General features: G+C 35.7%; 1 protein-coding gene across 1 annotated transcript in view; it reads right to left on the bottom strand.

Moving 5' to 3' along the window:
* The window catches only part of EXOC6B (exocyst complex component 6B), a 675,781-nt gene that overhangs the window by 392,122 nt on the left and 264,243 nt on the right, over window positions 1-19,416 (bottom strand).

Here is a 19,416-nt window from a genome sequence, read left to right as displayed (position 1 = left end):
AAATATTTATCTCTTAAACAATAAGTGCTATACTAGAACCACTGCGGAAGTGACTAAATATTTATCTCTTAAACAATAAGTGCTATACTAGAACCACTGCAGTTTGGAGAAAAGGGACAGGAATCTTCAAGTTTAGGGTACTCTTAAAAACAGATATGTGGATATATGAGATCAATAAATTTTAATCAGGAGAATGAAATATCTTAATAGAGTAATATGAACTAATGAATCCAACAGAATTTCATGACCTTAGTCTGAGGAAAGCAGAGTTTTAAGCATTACTTTTTCTAAACTATAAAATAGAAAAGTAGAATTCCCTCAGCTTAACAAAATACACTCAAACAACAACGTGGTCTCCATACATCCAAAGAGGTGGAAAGTGTGACTATACAGAGTCAACATCAGAAGTTAGCCCAAAGTATCAGAGCTGGAAGGGATCTTAATCACCACTCAGGAAATATCCTGGAAGACAAAGGATTGTCTGAGGCTACAAGGTTAGTAAGTGGTAAATCAGAAGCATAAAGTGGGATCTCCTAAATTCCGTATGAGTCATCTTCCCACTACACCAACAGTCCCATAAAGCATGACAAAAACAGTCCCCAAAAAAAGAGTCCTGCAGTCAAATAAATGTGAAACACTCCACGCTATGCAAACCTTCTTGTAGACATATGATGTATAATACATTAACAGAATAAAAAATGTGAAAAGTCCTATTTTAAGAAAAGTTATTGTGTTTCACAATGGAACTTTTCTTTTTAAAAACAATAATATTAATACTTAGTATCATCCAAAGATATAAAGCTTAAGAAATGTGACTTCTTAGAACATACATTCCTTAATCACTATATGATGTTTCTACTCAGCAACAAGTAGAAATTAGTTCAAGAGAAAAACCAGAATCTCCAAATATTTTGAATGAGATTAAGAATTCTAGATAAATACTAATTATAAGGGTTAGTCCAGGTACTAGTTAAATAAGACAATTATAACAGGATAGAGAAAAACTTGAACCATGTGAGCTAGACTCTGCCAAGAAAATGAAAAGAATCTACATTCCAGAGATTTGAATCAATGGACTAACTTGTTTCTCTGCATAGTACTTGTTGATATTTTGATTTGACTTACATAAAATACATAGCTTCAGTAACAAAACTGAGAGGGAAGATACCCAATAACATTTACTTTATGTTTGTAAACAAGACATACGTATCCTTAAAGCATCTGAGATCCCAAATTAGACAAAACATTCTTCCTACTCCTCTCAAAAACAGGAAGTTCCCCTCTCTCACTTATTTTCAATGTAAACCACACAAAAAGAGATTGAGGACTCTAGAAAGCTAAAACTTTCATATTAAAAAAGCAAGCCCTCAACTAAAGAATGGTCACTTGTCTCTTTATTCTTTCTCTCAGTACAGCAGAACTAAAAGCTTTCATAAGTTGGTCTTATTTTATTGAATCCAAAGTTAAATATTTTTCTTTCACAATCAATAAAATACTATCAATGTACTGAAAGCAATCAAGAGGAGCCACATTTAAGTACTATCATTTATACTTCAAATAATACAAATCTGAAAGAAACCCTATGGAAGTAATTTTAGATCATCTATGATTTGTTCTTTTTGTGCCTGTTTTACCAATCACTTTGATGGAGCACAAAGTAGTTTAGGCCAAATCAACATAACCTATGCTAGAAATGAGAGCACTGCAAGTTTTACTCCAAGGCTCTATAATAACTTGGAGTCTCTGTAAAAATTATCAAGGCTTTTCCATTTATAACGGAGCAGTCAGGGCAGATCTGCCAAGAAAGAACTAATCAAGTTGGAAATACTAAAACAGGTAGAATAATGAAATAAATACTCAGATATTACCCATTAGAAAGCAAATTAAAACCACCATCTATTCAAAATTATGTTATGGAACTGGCAGGAAGTGAAAAGAGTAAATATAGATAAAAACATGTAAATACATGCAATATATGTAAAGATTCAAATGTGACCCTAAAGTCCACACAACAAACAACAGTTCTTCAGAGCTCTTTTCTAACATGCTAAGCCATCTCACCAGGACCATTTATTCTGTCCCTCCAAGGACAACCCTGGAGACAGAGAAGCAGCTGACTGACTTTTGCTGCCTAGAGTGCAGGTAACAGGGTATGAGGCAAACAAACTTTAGAAAACATTTAGGCTTTCTTTTAACTTCTTTGTTCATTCTCTTTGTGAATAATCTTTACACATTTAACCAGCTCTTCCTCAAGATCCCCTCACATATGTTCTTCTCTGTTTTCCTAATGCACAGAAATAAAGTAAGTTTATTCCTCAACCCCTACTCTTCTACCACTCTTTCCACTCTCTCAAAATTCAATAGCATATCTCTAGTTCCATATTACTACTGTGTGTTCTATCATCACTTCACTTTCTACATACCTAAAATGGAACTCATCACCTTCTCATTACAGTTAATGGGAGGTGAACCTGACTGTCCCAATGTATTTTCCAATATTCTCCAACATGAATTTCTCCTTGGAACAGAAACCACCTCATGATACACTAAGAATATTTTCACCAATATATCTTTGCTTAAGCCATTTCTCTTCTAGTTGACCTCCCCCTACCTGTACCCAATCTTTCCTCCAAAACCCAACTAAAATTCTTTTTTCTTTAGAAAGCCTCCTCTGTTTTAACTCACAGTGCTTTCCCCCTATATCCCTACTTTCAGTCCAACATGTACTGAACAACCACTTGAGTCCCAGTATTGTGTTGACTATACAAAGAACAAAACAGATTTTCTGATTCTTGAACCTCACATCATTTTAAGAAGTGGATAAGCAAACAAGTGGCTGAAATTCAGTGCAATACGTATAATGATAGAAATAAACATGGGTACGATGATCAGACAAAGCAGAAAGTAATCATATATGCAAGGAGGATTTCAGGAACTTGGAGGAAAAGGTAGCAAGTGGGGAGGCTCAAGAAGCGGTGGGATATACGTATACTTATAGATGATTCACTATGTTGTACAGTAGAAACTCACACAACATTGGAAAGCACTTATCCAATTGTAAAAAGTGAATATGATTTTTACAAAGGGAAGTAGATAGAAAGAGTAGCCATTCCAGAAGAAAGAAACTGCATAAGAAAAGACATGCGAGACAACATTATCCACCCAAGCAATACGTAATTTTGTTTAAGAACATAAGCTATGAAGGACTAACAAGAGATAGTCAAATCAGTCAATCATAATGGAAATCGACCCTGAACATTCAATGGAAGGACTGATGCTGAAGCTGAAGCTCCAATACTTTGGCTACCTGAGGTGAAGAGCGGACTCACTGGAAAAGACCTTGATGCTGGAGAAGACTGAAGGCAAAGCAGAAGGAGGCGGCAGAGGACGAGATGGTTGAATAGCATCACCAACTCAATGGACATGAATCTGAGCAAACTCTGGGAGATAGTGAAGGATAGAGGGGACTGGTGTGACAAAGTCCATGGGGTCACAAAGAGTTGGACAGGACTTAGCAACTGATCAACAATAAGAGACAAAGCTAAAGATGCCATACAAAGTAGTTTCAAGGTCAGCTAGCAGGCAATGGAGGAACAAGAGAAGAATGTAAGCAGGGGAAGAAAAAGATCAGCTTTACAATTTGGGCACATCCTCTGGGAGCTGAGGAATGGTCAACCAGGAGAAGATAAAGACTAGAAGCAGGAAAATCAATATAGATCACTAAAGGAGTCCAAATAACAATGATGAGAATTTGAATTAAGGTAGCAGCAGATACAGAAGAAGCAGAAGCAATATAGTTTACTGATTTAAATGTTGTATGTGGAAGAGGGGAAGAAAATAAAAATAACTGCAAATATTCTGGTTTTTAAGACGAGGTGATGGGATCATTCCAAAAAACAGGAACTGTGGAAATAGTAAGTTGAGGCAGGATAGAGAAGATGAGTTAAGTAAACTTGTCAGATATTCAAATAAAAAATGATAGTACAACACTTCAGAGTTCAACTCTTCTCATTTTCAGGATAGGAAACATACTTGCCCATTCTTAGAATCCCCCAAGTCCAGATACAACGACATATACACAGAAAACTCAGATAAATGCTTACTACATAAAGGAAAAAATAATAAAAGAAACCTATGTAAGAATGAGATTTGGCACAACAAAAGAGAGGGATATCTGTAAAAGACATAATTTGAATATTCTCCTATTTATTTAAGGGGGGGGGGGGGAACCATAAGAATTACCTAACTTGAATTATTCACCTAAAAATGTAGCTTTTAAAACTTTTACAATTGTCATTACATATGCCATTAAATAAAGTTTTATTGCAAATACAACTTCCAAGGGTACCTAGCAATAAGATTCAAAATTCTGTGAATCAAAAAAACAAAGGTTCCTTTCTTTATCAGCCCAATACTGACCTCTAGTGGACTAAAGGAATACATACAAATGAAGAGAGGCCTAGGCTTATAGCTTTGAGACCTAACATGGACTTCAATCACAGGGTGCTGTATCAGAAAAGAAAAAGAAGAAAAAAAAAACCTTCTTTGAGTAAGATATGTTTAAATCTAAGCTCTGCAATATATTAATTCTATAACCATGGATAGGTTCTTCTCAATGCAACATCCCATCTACTCAGAACTGCCACAAGGATTAAATAAGAAATACATGTAAATTATCTTTAAAAAAAAAATTTTTTTTTAAATTAATGCGCAGAAGTACTGTGTTTGGGAACAGGCTTTCAGCTCAATGGAATTTAATTTACATGCCTAATCATTCACTCATTTTTTTATAATTTTATTTATTTATTCACTTTTGGCTGTGGTGGGTCTTCTTACTGCAGGGGCTTTTCTCTAGTTGCAGACAGCGGGGCCTACTCTCTAATTGTGGTGGGTGGGCCTCTCATTGAAGCGGCTTCTCTTGTTGCAGAGCTAGCACTCCAAGGTGCTCGGACTTCAGCATTTGTGGCATGGAGCTCAGTAGTTGCAGCTCCCAGCCTCTAGAGCACAGGCTCAACAGTTTGTGGCACATGAGCTTTGTGGCACAGTTGCTCTGTGGCATGTGGGATTTTCCCGGATTAGAGATCAAACTTGTATCTCCTGTTGGCAATCACATTCTTTACCACTGAGGCACCAAGAAAGCCCCAAGTAAACGATCCTGAATTAAAAGATCAAAGCAAAAGTTTTTGACTTAACATAATCATGAAATAATTATCTCAATAAGGTTGGTGAACATCCATTATCTTATACAGATAAAAAATTTAGTAAATAGAAAAATTTTTTGCTCTATGTGATGAGACTTCTTGGGATTTACTATTATCAGCTTTATATAACATAGAGCAGAGCTAATTATATTTATTATGTTGAACATTTTTTAAAAAGATACATTAAAAGGAAAAAAAACACTAAAATTTTAACTTCCACCTGTCTTCCTCTGAATGTGAGATAGGAATCTTGTTTCACTCTCTACTCTGGAAGCATCAAAGATCTAGCAATATTTAGATACACAATGATTAATGTTATCTAATAGTTCTTCACACTGCCATTCAATTTTTGTATTTTACTACACTGCAACTATTAGATATCTGTACTGCACACTTCTTGTACTCTACCTCACATCCTCTCATGTTCAGCTCTTATTTCAAGTATAATATCAGCAACCAGTTCTGGGCAGCCTTGGAAGTGTCATATAGTGTAAACTGAAACCAACTTAGCATGTACCCCACACTTCCAGCTTCCTACCCAGAGGTTTTGCAGACATCACAGTGTGGAATCCCACAACAATTAATTAGCATTCATGATTCTCAACCCAGAAGTGAGGCAAACTTTGACCAAAGATGGACATATACACTCCCCATTTCATTCCACCCGCAGTGAGTTTCATATGGCTTCACAGAAGTTCATGGATGAAGGAAGCAAACTGCCCTACAAGTATACCACTGTACGGTTACAGTTCAGTCACTCAGTCGTGTCCGACTCTTTTGCAATCCCATGGACTGCAGCATGCCAGGCTACCCTGTCCATCACCAACTCCCAGAGTTTACTCAAACTCATGTCCATTGAGTCAGTGATGCCATCTAACCTTCTCATCCTCCGTTGTCCCCTCCTCCTCCCACCTTCAATCTTGCCCAGCATCAGGGTCTTTTCAAATGAGTCAGTTCTTCACATCAGATGGCCAAAGGATTGGAGTTTCAACTTCAGCATCAGTCGTTCCAATGAATATTCAGGACTGATTTCCTTTAGGGTGGACTGGTTGGATCTCCTTGCAGTACAAGGGACTCTCAAGAGTCTTCTCCAACACCACAGCTTAAAAGTATCAATTCTTCGCCACTTCTTTCTTTATAGTCCAACTCTCACATCCATACTTGACTACTGGAAAAACCAGAGCCTTGAATAGACGGACCTTTGTTGGCAAAGTAATGTCTCTGCTTTTTAATATGCTGTCTAGGCTGGTCATAACTTTTCTTTCAAAGAGTAAGTGTCTTTTAATTTCATGGTTCAGTCACCATCTGCAGTGATTTTGGAGCCCCCAAAAATAAAGTCTGCCATTGTTTCCACTGTTTCCCCATCAATTTGCCATGAAGTGGTGGGACTGGATGCCATGATCTTAAGGGTAGTGTCATCTGTTTATCTGATGTTATTGATACTCTCCCGGCAATCTTAATTCCTGCTTGTGCTTCATCCAGCCCAGGGTTTCTCATGATGTACTCTGCACATAAGTTAAATAAGCAGGGTGACAATATACAGCCTTGACATACTCCTTTCCCAATTTGGAACCAGTCTGTTGTTCCATGTCCAGTTCTAATTGTTGCTTCCTGACCTGCATACAGATATCTCAGGAGGCAGGTCAGGTGGCCTGGTATTCCCATCTCTTTCACTGGGTGGGAATATAAATCAATATAGCCACTGTGGGAAACAGTATGGAGGTTTCTTTAAAAACTAAAAGTAGAGTTGCCATATAATCTAGCCATCCAACTCCCTTGCATGGAATATTTGCACTTATATTCTTAGTTAGGAGATTGGAAAATTTTTTTCTAGAGAAATTAATAGAGAACTGCCACAAAGTACTGTTTGTATTTCCCAATCAAAGATGTGATTTCCTTTGTAGAATTCCATGAAGTTTGCTACTTGACAAGTCTTCTACGCCCAGACTTTCCTGTAAACTGTTAAGTAATTTATTACTAAATATGAGTGACTGGCCAAGGATCAATAGATATTTGAGGATAATATCCAACTGGAAAGAGATACAAAATACCAATATGAGAAAACAAATAACAGCAATAAAAAGTACTAGCTAGATGGAGCAGATAAGGTAGAAAACAAAATAATGCTTGAAAAATTTACTGGTATCCTAAAAATTAAAAATTTGGCTTATTATACAGAAATATTACAAAGATTGCCAGGAATCATACCAATGTTTTCTTCGGTCATCCCCCAAGGCAACAGAAATAAAAGCAAAAATAAACAAATAGGACCTTTTCAAAATTTAAGGCTTTTGCACAGCAAAGGGAACCATGTGCTTAGTCGCTCAGTAATGTCTGACTCTTTGGACCCCATGGACTTTAGCCTGCCAAACTCCTCTGCTATGGGGATTTTCTAGGTGAAAATACCGGAGTGGGTTGCCATGCCCTCCTCTAGGGGATCTTCCCAACCCAGGGATCGAACCCAGGTCTCCCGCATTGCAGGTGGATTCTTTACTGTCTGAGCCATCAGGGAAGCCCAGAGGAAACCATACACAGAACAAAAAACCTGCAGACTAGGAGAAAACGTCTGCGCATGATCCAAAGGACAAGGGGTTAGATTTCAAGACACACAAACAGCTCACACATCTCGATAACAAAAAACAAATAACCTAATCAAATAATGGACAGAAAGCCTCAATAGCAATTTCTCCAAAGACATATATGTGGCCAGTAGGCACATGAAAAGATGCTCAACGTCGTTAATTATTAGAGAAATGCAACAAAAGTACAATGAGGTACTACCTCATACTGAGTAGAATGGCCATAAACAAATGCTGGAGAAGGGAAAGGCTACCCACTCCAGTATTCTGGCCTGGAGAATTCCAGGGACTGTATAGTTCACGGGGTCACAAGAGTCAGACACAACTGAGTGATTTTCACTTTCACCTTTTTAAGACAACTTGTAACGTAAATTTGAGTGTGTTCCCTCTTCAATTTATTAGAAGAATTTAGAACTGATGCTAACTCTTCTCTAGATTTTGGGAGGCATTTTACTACTGTTTCAATCTCATTACTCAAAATTGATCCTTTCCAACTTCCTGTTCTTCCTGATTCATTATTGCTAAGTTGTTCAGCAGTGTGTTGTTTACTTTCCACACACTGATACATTTTCCAGTTGTCCATCTGTTATTGGCTTCCTTTCATACCACTGTGATTAGAAACATAGTATAATCATAGTATAGAAACATAGTATAGTTTTATAATAGTATAAAAAATATCCTTTTAGTATAATCTCAATCTTCTTACATTCGCTTAGACTTGTTTTGTGAACTAACATGTAATCTACCCTGCAGAATGCTCTGTGTGCACTTCAGAGAATATGTATTCTGCTATTGTTAGGTGGAATAAACTTTATATGCTTTTTTAGGTCTATTTGGTCTTAGGTTTAGTGCAAGACCAATGGTCCCTTTCTGTCTGGGAGATTTGTCCACTGTCCAAGCGGGGTATCTAAGCCTGCTATTACTATTGTATTGCTGTCTATTTCTTCCTTCAGAACTATTAGTAATTTGTTTAACGTATGTAGATGCTTTGACATTAGATGTACCTCAACTCTTGTTTCTGCCAAAGATTTATTATGCCCTGTTCATTCTCATTATAAACTAATGAAAGGACAGTAAATGTCATCAGAAAAATAAAAACTATGTAGAACAACCAAATGTAAATTCTATGACTGAAAAATAAAATATCTGAAATAAAGAATTCACCATTTAAAGCACTTAACAGTCCAAAAGAGACAGTCAGTGAACTTGAAAATACAGCAATAGAAATTATCAAATTAGGAAAAGAATAAATAAAAGATTAAAAAAGCAAACAAACATGAAAAACAAAGCCTGCATAATATGGAAGACACTATCAAAGACTCTAACCTAGGTAGTACCAGAGTTCTAGAACAAAAAGGAGAAATAATATACTGAAGAAAAAAATCTGAAAAAACAATAGGTGAAAATTTCCCACATTTTATATAAGACATAAAGTACCTGAGTCAAGAAGCTTAATGAATCCCAATGGGAACACCATAGTCAAACTACTGAAAATCAAAGATCAAGAGAAAAATTTAAAAGCCACTGGGAAAAAAATGCCATATTATATACTGCAGAAAAACAATACAAATGACTACTGATCTCTTATCAGAAACTGCAGAGTTCAGAAAGCAAGAGAAATAAAAATAAAATTGAAAAAATTGCAACTTTGAATTCTAAATCCAGGAAATATCCTTCAGAAATTTTAATGAGCTTAAATTTGCCCCCTAAAAGAAATGATGAAGTCCTAAACATCTCAGAATATGATGTTATTTAGAAATAGGATAACTGCAGATGTATTTAAGATGAAGTAATATTGCAGCAGGCTGAGTCTTTAACTCAATATGATTGATGTCCTTTTAAGATGAGAAGAAAACAAAGACAGAAGATATAGAGGAAAACATTAGGTGATAATTGAGTCATATTAAAGTGATATAATCGCAAGCCAAGGAATGCTAAGACTGCTGGCAAAACACGAGAAGCAAGGAAGACACAAGGAGACAGGACGCTGCTGACACTGACTCTGAGCTCATAGCACCCAGACCTGTGAGACAGTATGCTTTTTTATTAAGCCATGCAGTTCTTTGGAAGACAGTGAAAAAGCTGGCTTAAAACTCAACATTCACATCAAAAGATCATGTCATCCGGTTCCATCACTTCATAGTGAATAGATGGGGAAAAAATGTAAACAGTAACATGTTTTAATTTCTTGGGCTCCAAAATAACTGCGGACAGTGACTGCAGCCATGAAATTAAAAGACGCTTGCTCCTTGGAAGGAAAGTTATGACAAACCGAGACAGTGTGCTAAAAAGCAGAGACACCACCTTGTCGACAAAGGTCCACATAGTCCAAGCTATGGTTTTTCTAGTAGGCATGTACAGATGTGAGAGTTGGACCATAAAGAAGGCTGAGCACTGAAGAACTGAAGTTTTTGCACTGTGGTGCTGGAGAAGACTCTTGAGACTTCCTTGGGAAGCAAGGAGATCAAACCAGTCAATCCTAAAGGAAATCAACTCTGAATATTCATTGGAAAGACTGATGCTGAAGCTCTAATACTTTGGCCACCTGACGCGAACAGCCAACTCATTGAAAAGACCCTGATGCTGGGAAAGACTGAAGGCAAAAGAAGGGGGCGAGAGAGAGGATCAGATGGTTAGATAGCATCATTGACTCAACAGACATGAGTTTCAGCAAACTCCAGGAGATAGTGAAGGAAAGGGAAGTCTGACGTGCTGCAGTCCATGGGGCCACAAAGAGTCAGACACAACTGACTGAACAACAACAAAAATCCAGTTTTTGGTATTTGTTAAGGCAGCCCTAGAAAACTAATATAGGAATGAAAACAAAAGGAAAACATTTTCAGATAAAAGAAAACTAAGCAAAACAGAAAAAGAGACACAGATGTACAGAACAGACTTTTGGACTCTGTGGGAGAAGGCGAAGGTGGGATGTTTCGAAAGAACAGCATGTATATTATCTATAGTGAAACAGATCACCAGCCCAGGTGGGATGCATGAGACAAGTGCTCGGGCCGGGGCACTGGGAAGACCCAGAGGAATAGGGTGGAGAGGGAGGTGGGAGGGGGGATCGGGATGGGGAATACATGTAAATCCATGGCTGATTCATGTCAATGTATGACAAAACCCATTGAAATGTTGTGAAGTAATTAGCCTCCAACTAATAAAAATAAATGAAAAAAAAAAAAAAGAAAACTAAGGGAATTTAAGACCAACACATCTGTACTATAAAAGTGCTAAAGGAAGTTTTTCAGGCTGAAAGCAAATGATTCCAGTAAATGATTCTCAGAAATGAATGAATAGAACTGAAAATGCAAAATAGTTTAGCAATCATAAGAGAAGAGAGGCTGCTTTTCTAATACAGAGTGATCAAGGAAAGTATCTTTCATAAAGTTGCATTTGCATTTCAGACCACAGTACTTATTTATTTATTTCATAATCATAGAAGCTTAAGAAAAGATATGCATATGAACAACATTTTAATCTTGAATTCCTACATATATTTTATACTATTGAAAACATTATTACATATTCTAATATCTAAAAGGACAATATCTAACATGTTAATAATATTTCAAGAAACCTTTAGTCATTTTCAAACACGACGTTCTTTTCAGAATGCCAATAACCTGGATTCCCAGGTGGTGCAGTGGTAAAGAATCCACCTGCCAATGCAAGTCTCAAGAGACACGGGTTTGAACCCTGGGTCGGGAAGGTCCCCTGGAGTCGGAAATGGCAACCCACTTCAATATTCCTGCTTGAAAAACTCCATGGACGCTGAGCATGATGGACTACAGTCCATGGGGTCTCAAAGAGTTGGAAAGTACATTCCATCGGGTCACAAAAAGAGTCGGACATGACTGAGCAACTAAGCATGCACACACACACACACACACACACAGCCTGAAGACAGGCATACTATGGTAGTCTTGCTAAATGTCTAACACACTAAATGATCACTCAGTATCATTTACACATTATTCTAAGATAGCTGGTCAAAGGATAAACTAAATTTCAAGATAATCTTTAAGATTATTTTTGAAAACAGCATTAACTTTTCTCCACAATCTTTTTATCACAGATCAGTTTGAATTTTACATCTTTTTATCAATGTCAATTTTAGGTGGTTATAATAATGACCCCCAAACATAAAAAATATAAGTAAAGCTGGGAAGGAAAATAATTCAACAGTAGGAAGTAATGCCAAGCTGCTCAATGTTTTACTAACCTAGTCTCCCAGAAAAGATGGCATGCATAAGCAAGGTCTCCTCCAAGGAGCACCCCATATTTCAACAGAAAAGGGCCAGAAATAGTTATAATTTAAACTGTTGGTTCAATCTCTATTTCAACTGAACCAACAGTTTCAATTATAACTATCAACATAGACACCAATTTTTACAGACTAAATTCTCAGACTAAAATCAAAACATACAGAATGGCTGAATGGATTTTTCTTTTAGAGACCCATCTATATGTTGCCTACAAAAGACTCACTTCATGAATAAGGACACAAACAGAACTGAAAGTAAAAAGGATGAAAAAATACATTCTGTGCAAATGGAAATGATAAGAAAGCTGGTATAGCTATACTCATGTGAGAAAAAATAATCTCTAAAAGAAAGACTGTAATAAAAGACAAAGAGAGAAACTACATAACAATAAGGGGGCTAATCCAACAAGAAGATATAACATTTATTAATATGCATGCATCCACCATAGAAGAACCAAAGTATATAAAGCAAATGCTAATGAATTTAAAGAGAAGGTTAACAGCAATATGGTAATGGTAGGAGACTTTAACACCACACTTATAGCAATGGATACGTTGTCCAGACAGAAAATCAATAAGAAAATATCATAAGATCATATAGACGTAATAGATTTATACAGAACACTTCATCCAAAAGCAGCAAAATACACATTCTTCTCAAGTGCACGTGGAAGATTCTCCAGGATAAATCACGTTAGAGCAAAAATCAAATTTCAATAAATTTAAGAAGACTGACATAATTCAAGTATCTTTTCCTACCACTATGAAATGAAAATAAAAATTAATTATAAGGAACAAACTGAAAAAAAAAAACCCACTAAAACATGGAGTTAAACATGTTACTGAAATATCTGCCTCACAAAATAAAAGCCATATCTGACAAACCCAGAGCTAACATCATATTCAATAGTGAAAAGCTAAAAGCTTTTTCTCTAAGATGGGGAACAGGACAAAGATGCCCACTCTCCTCACTTGTATTCAACATAGTATTAGAACTCCTAGTAACAGCAATTAGGAAAGAAAATGAAATAAAAGACATACAAACTGGAAAGGAAGAAACAAGATTGTCATTATTTGCAGATGACATGATATTATATGTAGAAAAACCTAGACTCCACCAAAAGACTATGTGAACTAATAAATGACTTTTAGTGAAGTCAGGATACAAAATTGATACTCAAAAATCTGTTATATATAAATAATAAACTATCAGAAAGAGAAATCAACAACAATTCTGATGCAATACAACTGCATCAAAAAGAGTATCTATAAATGAATTTAACCATGGAGCTAAAAGATCTGAAAACTGAAGGGAAACACAAATACGTAAAAAGCACCCCACGGTCATAGATTAGAAGAATTAATATTGTTAAAACGTCCACACTTCCCTTTGAAAAAAAGGTCTATACTCCCCAAAGCAAAATTCATATTTAATGCAATACCTATCAAAACTCCAATAGCATTTTTCAAAGAATGAGAACAAATAATTCCAAAATTTGTATGGAAACATAAAAATTCCTGAATAGCCAAAGCAATCTTGGGACCTAAGAACAAAGCTTGAGGTATCATGCTCCCTGATTTCAAACTACTCTACATAGCTATAGTAATAAAAAGAGCATAGTATTTGCATAAAAACAGACACATAGATCAATGGAACACAAAAGAGAGCTCAGATATAAACCCATAGATATATGGTCAATTAATTTACACAAAGGAAGCAAGAATATACCACAGGGAAACTCTAGTCCCTTCAATAAAGGATGTTGAAAAAACTGGACAACTACACGCAAAAGTTATACCTTTTTATAAGGTACACCTAGTTACAAGGAACTTGTACAAGGTAACTTATACCTTGTATAACTTCACAGTGAAGTTATACCTTATACAAATGCTGATATTATACCATACACAAAAAATAACTTAAAATGAATTAAAGTTTAAATGACATACCTGAAACTGTAAAACCCCTAAAAATCAAGTACTAAGCTCCTTGATACCAGTCTTAGAGATGTTTTTGCACCTGATTCCAAAGGCAAAGGAAACAAAAGCAGAAATAAATAAATGGGACAACACTTATTAAAAGGTTTCTGCATAGGAAAGGAAATAATCAACAAAATAAAGAAGATATTTGTAAATCATATTTCCAACAAGGGGTTAGTGTCCAAAATATATAAAGATCAAATATATATCAACAACAACAAAAACAGCCCAGTAAAAAAAATGGGGAGAGAATATGAACAGACGTTTTTCCAAATAACATAAAAAGATGATCAACAGGCACATGGGAAAATGTTCAGCATTATGAATCATCAGGAAAATGCAAAGCAAAACCATGATGAGGTATCACCTGACAACTGTCAGAATGGTTTCTATCAAAAAGACAAGAAATAACAAGTGTTGGCAAGAATGCACAGAAAAGAGGCCCTCATGTACTATTGGTGGGGATGTAAACTGGGCAGCAACTATGGAAAACAGTATGAAGGTTCTTCATAAATAAGAAAAATAGACATACTGTATGATCTAGCAATTCCACAATTGAATACCAACCTAAAGAAAACAAACATATAATTTGAAATGATATATAACTTCTATGTTCACTGCAACATTATTTATAAAAACCAAGATTGGGAAACAACCTAACTGACCACTGATAGATGACAAATCAATGGATAAAGAACGCGCACGCACGTGTGTGTGTGTGACGGACTCAGTCATGAGGCTTCCTGAGTGACTCAGTGGTAGAGAAACCACTTGCAAATGCAAGAACCACAGGAGAAACGGGTTGGATCCCTGGTGGCAAGATCCCCTGGAGGAGGAAATGGCAACCCACTGCAGTATTCTTGCCGGGATAATCCCATGGACAGAGGAGCCTTGCAGGCTACAGTCCACGGGGTCACAGAGTCTGACACGACTTAGAAGCTGAGCCCTGAGCACACAGGCGCACACACACGCAGTCACACAAAAGAATGAAACCTTTCCATCTGTGACAATATGCATGGACCTTGAGCACAGAATTATGCTGTGGAATAAATAAAACAGAGAAAAAACAATACCACATTAATTCACTTATACATGGAATCTAAAAACAAAACAAACAAGCAAGAAAACAATACTCAGACTCTTAGATACCGAAGAAGACACTAGTGGTTACCAAGGGGTGGGGAAGAGAGGAATGACTGAAGATGAGGTTGGAGGATCATGGAATATCAACCTACAGCTATAAAACAAATAAGTCATGGAGATGTAAAGTACAGCATGGAAAATATAGTCAATAATATTGTATTAGCTTTGTATGTTGATAGATTGTATCCAAAGCTATGGTGTACATCTAGCAACGTATACAAAAGTTAAACTACTATGTTGTACACCAGAAACTAAGATTGCATGTCAATTATATTTTAATGAAAGAAAGTGTCACTAAGTAACACAAGGTCACAATATATGTCCAAGGTAGACAACAAGCTATTATTCTCAATGTCCCTTTCATTACTTCTATATTAGGCTTACAGAGAAAATGTCTTCTTTTTTCTGGTTCACTTAAATACCTATAGTTAAAAGCCAGGTAAGAAACAGAAAAACAGGATAAAATTAAGACATGTGGTAGAAAGTATAAATAAAATCAAGAGAACCTGGGGTTTACTCTTGAACAGGAAGAATTATTTCAAAATTATCTCTTCTACTGATTTACCCTTTCAGCAAAATAGTAATTCTATATGTATCTTTACCAGTCTTTATCCACTGCCTTCCTTCCAGGAAACTAGATAATTCATGACTTTTGCCCAAGCCTTTAAATTCTGGAGTAAATTTCTAATAAAATGAATATATTTTATTAGAGTCTCAAGAGCTATCAGAAGTAGAGGAGATACCGATCTTTCCAAAATGTCTACAAGTCATTTACACAAAGACAAGTATTGTTACCATATTTCTTCATCCCTTCCAAACTCTCATGATTATTTGTTATTTGTTTGAGTACAGGTGACAGTGAGAAGGGATCTGAGAAGGGTAGGGAGTAGGAGAAGGGGTAATAATGTTAGGTAAATCTAAAAAACAAAAACTTCTATATCACTACTAATAGAACCCAAAGGACAAAAGCTTCCCATTCTAACATTATATTGAAGATTCCAATCCAATATAACACTTCCCTTCAAATGTACAATTATGGTTTTCTCTCAGCAGTAACCTATCACAAAAAGAGAAATCCAATTAGGCCCCAGTTTTGAACTGTCTGTCAGAAATTTTTTTCAAGACAGATTTCTTCACAATGAAGTTAATACTAAGGAATTACTGTAACAAAACAAAACAGCATGACTAATAACAAAAAATACTGGTCAGAGTCACGAGATTTAATTTGTAGTTTTAAGTGCTACTCAATACTTACATGATCCTATATGATTTTGGTTTGCTGAAAAGAAAATGAAAATTTTGAGTCTCTAAAGATATATGGATGTGAGAGTTGGATTGTGAAGAAAGCTGAATGCTGAAAAATTGATCCTTTTGAACTACGGTGTTGGAGAAGACTCTTGAGAGTCCCTTGGACTGCAAGGAGATCCAACCAGTCCATCCTAAAGGAGATCAGTCCTGGGTGTTCATTGGAAGGACTTATGCTGAAGCTGAAACTCCAATACTCTGGCCACCTCATGCGAAGATTTGACTCATTGGAAAAGACCCTGAAGCTGGCAGGGATTGGGGGCAAGAGGAGAAGGGGACGACAGAGGATGAGGTGGTTGGATGGCATCACCGACTCCATGGACATTAGTTTGAGTAAGCTCTGGGAGTTGGTGATGGACAGGGAGGCCTGGCATGCTGCGATTCATGGGGTCGCAAAGAGTCGGACACGACTAAGTGACTGAACTGAACTGAACTGAAAGATATATATTGATTATTTCAACACCTGAAACAACAAGCTCGTTTAAAAAGGGATAGAACAAATAATTATCAGACTCTGAAAACAAAAAAGTAAAGGGATAAGTTTTCTAAGTACCAGAATTCTTTCCACCAAGATAGAAGATACAAAGTTAATAACTGCTATAATAATATAAAAGAGTTTAAATCAAAATAGTAACCATAGTTCTAAGTAAATAGCAAATTTTTCCCCTTCCATTTTCTTCTATTAAAATATTATAAAGTGCTCTGAATTTCTTAAATATTATCAAATGGAAAATATTCAACAATATACATTCAATATGTAAAACACTTAAGCACACTGACTAGATAAAGAAAACTATTCCTTTGTTAAAATTTTTAAATTTTGAAAAGGAGCAGAATATTAAGGTATATTTGTATACTTTGTATCTAATAGATCCAGTAAGACATACTGTCTACCTAAATATTAATATTTCCCTAGCAAAATTAAGAGGAGTCTAAAAACAAGTTGCTCTAAGTTACGGGCATTAAGTCACTAGAACTACTTCCCACGTCTACCTACATATACTTTTCTCTTCATGGCTTTGCATCAAGAAAATGATTTAGCAGATCCAACTCAACTTACTTGGCATAGTATTGAATGAAAAAAAAAATGATGTGTTACAAAACCACAATTAGATTTCAACATTCTGTTTCAAATAAAGATTTCTGTAAGAAGTACAATTAAGAGGAGAAATTCAAAGACCACATCAAAGTGAAGGGTAATACTCCAAACTGCCCTCTAAAGAAGGGAGAATGATGAAGGAAGCCAATTTTTAGTGGAGGAAACCCATACCTTTAGTGTGGTTTACTAGGAAAGACATGGTATGTTTCTCCTATCCTGTAAATTACCTTGATTTTTGGACACGATTCTGGGACTGCAGTAAGGTTACTGGATATAACTCACTGGCAAGAAGAGTGCTAATGAGATCAAAGATGGGGAAGTCAAATGTATGTAAGACAATTGCTCATACCAAAAAACTCCATACAAGGAAAAATTTAGTTATGATCCTAGTAAAATCCATACACAGTATAAACTATTGATAATAAAGCCAATATGGAAAAATAATACAGATAGCATTGTAGTTTATAATATAAATATGAAAGTTATGAAAACACTAAGCTAAAGTCCATATTCTAAGATAAAGATTGTTTTTTAAAAAAACTATAAAGAGAGCTAATCTTTGAAGAATAGGAATATTTCAAAAAAAAATTCCATAAATTACTATTCTGTGCTTCATTCACTTACTCAGGAAACAATGAAAATTACAAAGAAAACACTGCAAAAATTAACATTTCTAAAACTAAGCTTCAACTACTTTGACAATTTTTCATTAAAATATCAAAGGTTCTAAGCAAAACATTTCCTAGAGTTTACATGAGAGTCCCTAGCACTGTAACTGGCACAGGGTAAAATGAGCAATGACATTTGAAAAATAACAATTTATCTCTTCCTTTCATAAAATAATGTTTCCTTGCTTTATCAATTACTTTCTATCAACAAGAAGATATTATTTTCATGAACCACACTAGACAGGTATTAAGAATATCAGAATGGGCATAGAAGGAACCTATCTCAACATAGTAAAGGCTATACATGATAAACCTACAACAAACATTATTCTCAATGGTGAAAATTGAAAGCATTCCCCTTACGATCAGGAACAAGACAAGAATGTCCACTTTCACCACTACTATTCAACATAGTTCTAGAAGTCCTAGCTACAGCAAACAGAGAAGAAAATAAATAAAAGGAATCCAGATCAGAAAAGGAGAAATAAAGTGCTCACTGTTTGCAGATGACATGATACTGTATATAGAAAACCCTAAAACAGTATCAGAAAATTACTAGAACTAATCAGTGAATTTAGCAAAGTTGAAGGATACAAACTCAATACACAGAAATCACTTGCATTTCTATATACTAACAACGAAAAATCAGAAAGAGAAATTAAGGAATCAATCCCTTTCACCATTGCAACTATAAGAATTAAACATCTAGGAATAAACTTACCTAATGAGATGAAAGGAATGTACACAGAAAATTATAAGACACTAACGAAAGAAATCAAAGATGATATAAACAGACAGATATTCCATGTTCCTGGGTAGGAAAAAACAATACTGTGAAAATGACTATACTACCAAAAGCAATCTACAGATTTAATGTGATCCCTATCAAATTACCAATGGCATTTTTCACAGAACGAGAACAAAAAATGTCACAATTCATTTGGAAACACAAAAGACCCCGAATAGCCAAAGCAGTCTTGAGAAAGAAGAATGGAGCTGGAGGAATCAACCTTCCTGACTTCAGATTATCCTACAAAGCTGCAGTCATCAAGACAGTACGGTACTGGCACAAAAACAGAAATACAGACCAATGCAACAAGATAGAAAGCCCAAAGATAAACCCATGCACCTATGAGTACCATATTTTTGACAATGGAGGCAAGAATATACAATG

Source organism: Odocoileus virginianus, chromosome 2, assembly GCF_023699985.2.
Source record: "Odocoileus virginianus isolate 20LAN1187 ecotype Illinois chromosome 2, Ovbor_1.2, whole genome shotgun sequence".
Classification (NCBI taxonomy): Eukaryota; Metazoa; Chordata; class Mammalia; order Artiodactyla; family Cervidae; genus Odocoileus; species Odocoileus virginianus.
The sequence above is the reverse complement of the archived record's forward strand: the minus strand, read 5'-3'. Positions and strand labels throughout refer to the sequence as shown.